The following is a 7,474-nucleotide window of genomic DNA, read 5'->3' as shown; positions in this document are numbered from 1 at the left end:
AAACTTCCACAAACAATGACCTTTGTTTATCTCCATATATTGGGACTGGAGAGGACCTGTATCCCAAATTAAACAAAGTGACAGTAGACCTGTCCTCTGAAGTCTCTATCAGCAAGTAACAGATTTATCTACTAATTTGATGCTTTGCTTTTTTATGCTATCCTTCTGTTTCTTTCAGGATAGTCATAGTCCCCATACTTAATTGTCATCTTAAATATGAACATTTTCATAATTTTGGACATGTGATTATATCTTGGAGTGAGTGCCTTGAGAGCTTTGTGCGGTTGTTGTTGTTCCAGGATGAAACAGTCCAAGTGGCATGTTTACAAATTTTAACAACTAACCTGTCTATTTTCCAGTAAAACATGACTCTTAAAGAACTTGAAATAGCCACTACTGTGAACAGGACAGCAAGGTGGTCTGTGAGAATAGTAACTTTGCTAGGATGTCTCCTTTCAGTTACATTAAGAATCAATTTAGTTACTCTAGAAAATGTAAATTTCATGTCCTCTAGAGAATCACAGTCTTAGTCCTTCTGTAGTGCTGGCTTCACATGGAAGTATGAATCCACTTGAGTTTATCCTTTTTAGATTCCACATATAAATGATATCATCCAGTATTTGCCTTTCTCTGAGTTATTTCACTTAGCATAGTGTCTCAAAGATCCACCCAAATTATTGCAAATGATACCATTTCCTTCTTTCTCATGGAAGAATAATATTCCATTGTATATATACACTACATCTTCTTTATCCATTCATCTTTGATGGACACTCGGTTGTTTCTATATCTTGGCAACTGTGAATAAAAAAAGAGGTGCAGACATCTTTTTTATATTCTGTTTCCATTTCTTTTTGATATCCAGAAGTAGGACTGCTGTATGATTTGCTACATGTATTTTATTAGAAAGGAACCAAATAGCCAAGAAATCTTGAGAAAGAAGAACAAAGCCAGAGGCATGATACTTCTGAATAACAAACCATAAAATACACAGCTATAGTAATCAAAATAGTTGGTATTAGTATAAAAACAGATACATAGACTAATGAAATGGAATCAACAGCCCAGAAATAAACCCCCTCATATATGATCAACTCACATTTGACACCCCTTCATGGATCACTGCCTTGTCATGGTGAAGAGGCTTGCATAACTCAATGAAGCAATGCATATAGGGCCACTCAAGACAGACGGGTTAGGGTGGAGAGTTCTGACAAAACGTGGTCCACTGGAGAAGGGCATGGAAAAACACTCTAGTATTCTCGTCATGAGAACCCAATAAACAGTATGAAAAGGGAAAAAAATATGACACCAGAAGATGAGTGCCCCAGGTCTCAAGATGTCCAATATGCTACTGGGGGAGAGTGGAGAGATATTATTAATAGCTTCAGAAATAACAAAGTAGATAGGCCAAAGTGGAAATGACACTCAGTTGTGGATATGTCTGTGATGAAAGTAAAGTCCAATGCTGTAAAGAACAATATTGCATATGAACCTGGAGTGTTAGGTCCATGAGTCAAAGTAAATTAGACATGGTAAAACAGGAGATTGCAGGATGAACATTCATATCTTTAGGAATCAGTGAACAAAACTGGACAGGAATGACTGAATTTAATTCATATGACCTTTATATCTACTACTGTGGGCAAGAGTCCCTTAGAAGAAATGGAGTAGCACTCTCAGTCAACAAAAGAGTCTGAAATGCAGTACTTGGGTACAATCTCAAAAATGACAGAATGATCTCAGTTAGTTTCCAAGGTAAATCATTCAACATCACAGTAATCCAAGTCTATGCCCCAACCACTGATGCTGAAGAAGCTGAAGTCTACCAGTTCTATGATGACCTATAAGACTTTCTAGAACTAACATCAAGAAAAGATGTCCTTTTCATCATAGGGGACTGGAATACAAAAGTAGGAAGTCGAGAGTTACCTGGGGTAATGGGCAAGTTTGACTTTGGAGCACAAAATGAAGCAGGACAAAGCCTAACCGAGTTCCATAAAGAGAACACACTGGTCATAGCAAAAACTCTCTTCCAACAACACAAGAAATGACATTACATATGGACATTACCAAATGGTCAATAATGAAATCAGACTGATTATATTCTTTGCAGCCAAAGTTGGAGAAGTTCTATAGAGTCAGCAAAAAAGAAGACCTGGAGCTGACTGTGGCTCAGATCATGAGCTTCTTATTGCAAAATTCAGGCTTAAATTGAAGAAAGCAGGGAAAACCACTAGGCCATTCGGGTATGACCTAAGTCAAATCCCTTATAATTATACAACAGATTCAAGTGATTAGATCCAGTGACCAATAGATTCAAGGGATTATATCTGGTAGACAGAGTGCCTGAAGAACTATAGATGGAAGTTTGTAACACTGCACAGGAGGTGGTGACCAAAACTATCCCAAATAACAAGAAATACAAGAAGGCAAAGTGGTTTTCTGAGGAAGCTTTACAAAGAGCTGAGGAAAGAAGAGAAGTGAAAAGCAAGGTAGAAAGGGAAAGACATACCCAACTGAATGTAGAGTTCCAGAAAATAGCAAAGAGAGATAAGAAGACCTTCTTAAATGAACAATGCAAAGAAGTAGAGGAAAACAATAGAATGGGAAAGACTAGAGATCTCTTCCAAAAAAACTGGAGATATCAAGAGAACATTTCATACAAGGATGGGCACAATGAAGGACAGAAACATCAAGGAACTAACAGAAGTAGAAGAGATTAAGAAGAGGTGGCAAGAATACACAGAAGAACTATGTGAAAAAGGTCTTAATTACCTGGATAATCACAATGGTGTGGTCACTCACCTAGAGCCAGACATCTAGGAGTATGAAATGAAATGGGCCTTAGGAAGCATTACTACAAACAAAACTAATGGGGGTGATGGAATCCCAGATAAGCTATTTAAAATCCTAAAAGATGATGCTGTTAAAGTGTTGCACTCAATATTTTAGCAAATTTGGAAAACTCAGCAGTGGCCACAGGACTGGAAAAGGTCAGTTTTCATTTCAATCCCAAAGAATGCATACATTCATGCTAAGTTGCTTCATTCGTATCTGACTCTTTGCGACCCTATGGCTGTAGCCTGCAAGGCTCCTCTGTCCAAAGGATTCTCCAGTCCAGAATATTGGAGTGGGTTACCATTTCCTTCTCCTGGAGATCTTCTTGACCCAAGGATTGAACCCATGTCTCTTTATGTCTCCTGCATTGGTAAGCAGGTTCTTTACCACTAGGCCACCTGGGAATCCCAAAGAAAGGCAATACCAAAAAATGTTCAAACTACTGTACAGTTGTGCTCATTTCACACACTAACTAGGTTATGCTCAAACTCCTTTAGGCTAGGCTTCAGCAGTACATGAACCAAGAAATTCCAGATGTACATGCTGGATTGAGAAAAGGCACAGGAACCAGAGGTCAAATTGCCAACATCCACTGGATCATAGAGAAAGCAAGGGGATTACAGGAAAACATCTATTTCTGCTTCATTGACCATGCTAAAGCCTTTGACTGTGTGGATCACAACAAACTGTGGAAAATTCTCAAAGAGATGGGAATACCAGACCACCTTACCTGCCTCCTGAGAAACCTGTATGCCGGTCAAGAAGCAACAGTTAGAAATTTACATGGAAAAACAGACTGGTTCAAATTTGGGAAAGGAGTACCTCAAGGCTGTATATTGTCACCTTGCTTGTTTAATTTATATTCAGAGTACATCATCAGAGAAGGCAATAGCAACTCGCTCCAGTACTTTTGCCTGGAAAATCCCATGGATGGAGGAGCCTGTTAGGCTGCAGTCCATGGGGTTGCTAAGAGTCAGACACAACTGAGCGACTTCACTTTCACTTTTCACTTTTCACTTTCATGCGTTGGAGAAGGAAATGGCAACCCACTCCAGTGTTCTTGCCTGGAGAATCTCAGGGAGGGGGGAGCTTTGTGAGCTGCTGGTGTCTATGGTGTCGCACAGAGTCGGACACGACTGAAGCGACTTAGCAGCAGCAGCAGCAGCAGCAGAGTACATCATGCAAAGTGTCAGGCTTCATGAAGCAAAAGATGGAATCAAGATCGCTGAGAGAAATATCAACAGTCTCAGATATTCAGATGATACCATTCTAAAGGCAGAAAGTGAAGAGCAACTGAAAAGGCTCCTGATGAAAGTGAAGAGGAGAGCAAAAAGACTGGCTTAAAACTCAACATTCAAAAAACCAAGATTATGGCATCTGGTCCCATCACTTCATGACAAACATAAGGGAGGAAAGTGGCAACAGTAACAGATTCTATTTTCTTGGTCTCCAAAATCACTGGGGACAGTGACTGTAGTCATGAAGTTAAAAGATGCTTGCTCCTTGGAAGAAAAGCTACAATAAACCTAGACAGCTCATTAAAAAGCAAAGACTTAACTTTGCCAGCAAGGTCCGTATAGTTAAAGCTTTGGTTTTTCCTGCAGTATGTATGGATATGAGACTTCAACCATAAAGAAGGCTGAGCACTGAAGAATTGATCCTTTTGAACTGTGGTGTTGGAGAAAACTCTTGAGAGTCCCTTGGACTGCAAGGAGATCAAACCAGTCAATCCTAAAGGAAATCAGTCTTGAATATTCATTGGAAAGACTGATGCTTAAGCTGAAGCTCCAATACTTTGGCCACCTGATGTGAAGAGCTGACTCACTGGAAAAGACCCTGATGTTGGGAAACACTGAGGGCAAGAGAAGGGGAGCAACAGAAGATGAGATGGTTGGATGGCATCACTGACTCAGTGGACATGACTTTGAGCAAAGCCTGGGAAATAGTGAAGGGCAGGAAGCCTGGTGTGCTGCAGTCCATGGGGTTGCAAAGAGTTGGACATGACTTAACAACTGAGCAACTACAACAACATATGACAAGATGCCAACAATAACGTGACCCAATGGGAGAAAGCAATGTGTCATCAAAAAAAAAAGCTGTTGGAAAAACTGAATAACCACATGCAGAAGAATGAGGTTCATGCCCTATGTTATACTGGTGACAAAAATGAACTGAAAATAGTGTAAAAACTTAAATTTAAAACCTGAAACTGTAAAACTCCTAGAAGAAAACTAGGAAAAGCTCCTTGACATTGGTCTTGGCAATGATTTCCTGGATATGACAGCAAAAGCACAAGCAACAAAAGCAAAAATAAGTGAGTCTGCTAGGTTTGAAGAGCAAATTTTATAGCTCTATCAGCAGAGTTCTTACTACCTTTAGAAACTTCATCCTTCTGCCCTGAGTTCTACCCTGAATTACTGCTATCTGAGTAGACAGTTGTAAAGCCTCTAAAAAACTAGCTATCACTTTTCCAAAAGAAATTTTTTTTCTTATCAAAGTAAAAATTCCCCATTTCTCCAAATTTACCCTGTGGCATGGCAGGACCAACCTGGAGGAGGGCATGGCAACCCACTCCAGTATTCTTGCCTGGAAAATCCCATGGACAGAAGAGCCTGGGGGGCTACAGTCCATGGATTCAAAAAGAGTCAGACACAACTGAGCGATTGAATACACATATCGCAGAACCAAATATTTATTAGCAGTATATGTATCCATTTTAAGTCTAGGACCAAGAATTGCAGCTCTAGGAACTGTTAACTCATCTGCTTCTGCAGACCTAACTCCAGACAAAACATCCAAGATTTCATGTCACTGCTGCAGAGGAAGCCTTACGTCGGCCACTTTTATCTTGAGTACATGACCCAGCAGTAAAATTATCAAATTTGCCTTTTAAACAGAAATATCAAATAAATTATGCCATTTTTTTTCAAAATTTAGACTCCAAAGCTTAGGGTGAGAGAGAAATTGTAGCCAATTTCAATTATTCAAAAGCCTCTTCAGACTCTAGAGATAAACCCCAGAGGATCTAGAGAACAACCATGTAGTTGTTTTGCCAGAAGTTACGACTGTCCTATAAAAAACTAGAATCCCCTGTCCCCAATATCCTACTAGTTCCCAAATTATCTAAGATATTTTTCTGTAGTTGGCGATTTTATCTGCGAAATTGGCTGGCTCCTCACTCATAACACTATGCCACCTTCCTCTGACAACAGATGCCCTGTTTTCCCTCAGTTTGCCAATACTGCACTTTGCCTAGGGAGGCCTTATGGCCCTGTGAAGAGAGGAATTTTAACAAAGTGTCCTCTCTGCATTGCTCTTTAGTTTCTGAGTGGGCCAGCAAATCATCTGCATATTGCATGATTATACTCTACTAGTGGCACGAATTTCTCTACATTTTCCTGTAAATGATAAGCGAAAATAGCGGGAGAGTCCTAAAACATTTGATGAATCCTTTGCCATAAATGCTGTACTCTTTTTTAAGCAAACACACATAAGAATATAGATCGGTATGCTAGAGGAACAGAGAAGGAGAAACAAAACCAGAATGCAGATCAACTACAAAGAAAAAACACTGCAGATGCAGGTATGAAAGTCATGAGTGAGAACAGTTGGAAGCTTAGGGACTACAGGAATTAATGGACAACAGGTTTACTTACTTCTCTAAGATCGTGTACAAAATGATACAGTAGTCAAACATCTTCCTAAAATTCCCCTTCCTTCTTCACTATAAGTATGGGAGTATTACAGGGCAAGTATCATGTTCATTTTTTTAAATTGTCTCCTCTTTTCTCTAATTCTTTTATAACAAGTTTTATTTCTTCTAACTGACCTCTCAACAAGGGATATTGTTTTACACATGGCCATGACATCCCTTCCGTGAGCTATTTTAATTGGTTCCATATGTCTCCATATCCAATAACGATACTGGTTCCATTCCCAGTATCATTATTCCCTAGGGTCCAAAGTGATACATAGTTCATTTCAGCTTAGGGTGCTTTTCCAGCATGGTATGACACTGCCACTTTCTGCTACACCCCATTTCATTCATAAGGCACAATGAACCCAATCAGGTTCTTTTCTCCCCCTTGCATGCTCCACAGATAGTCTGTCCAGTGCATAGAATGTTCACTTCAGTTGAGTTCAGTCGCTCAGTCGTGTCCAACTCTTTGCGACCCCATGAATCGCAGCACGCCAGGCCTCCCTGTCCATCACCATCTCCCAGAGTTCACTCAAACTCACGTCCATCGAGTCCGTGATGCCATCCAGCCATCTCATCCTCTGCCATCCCCTTCTCCTCCTGCCCCCAATCCCTCCCAGCATCAGAGTCTTTCCCAATGAGTCAACTCTTCGCATGAGGTGGCCAAAGTACTGGAGTTTCAGCTTTAGCATCATTCCTTCCAAAGAAATCCCAGGGTTGATCTCCTTCAGAATGGACTGGTTGGATCTCCTTGCAGTCCAAGGGACTCTCAAGAGTCTTCTCCAACACCACAGTTCAAACGCATCAATTCTTTGGCGCTCAGCCTTCTTCACAGTCCAACTCTCACATCCATACATGACCACAGGAAAAACCATAGCCTTGACTAGACGGACCTTAGTCGGCAAAGTAATGTCTCTGCTTTTGAATATACTATCT

This window comes from Oryx dammah, unplaced genomic scaffold (assembly GCF_014754425.2).
Source record: "Oryx dammah isolate SB20612 unplaced genomic scaffold, SCBI_Odam_1.1 HiC_scaffold_23, whole genome shotgun sequence".
In the NCBI taxonomy this organism is placed as follows: domain Eukaryota; kingdom Metazoa; phylum Chordata; class Mammalia; order Artiodactyla; family Bovidae; genus Oryx; species Oryx dammah.
Note: the sequence above shows the minus strand (reverse complement) of the source record.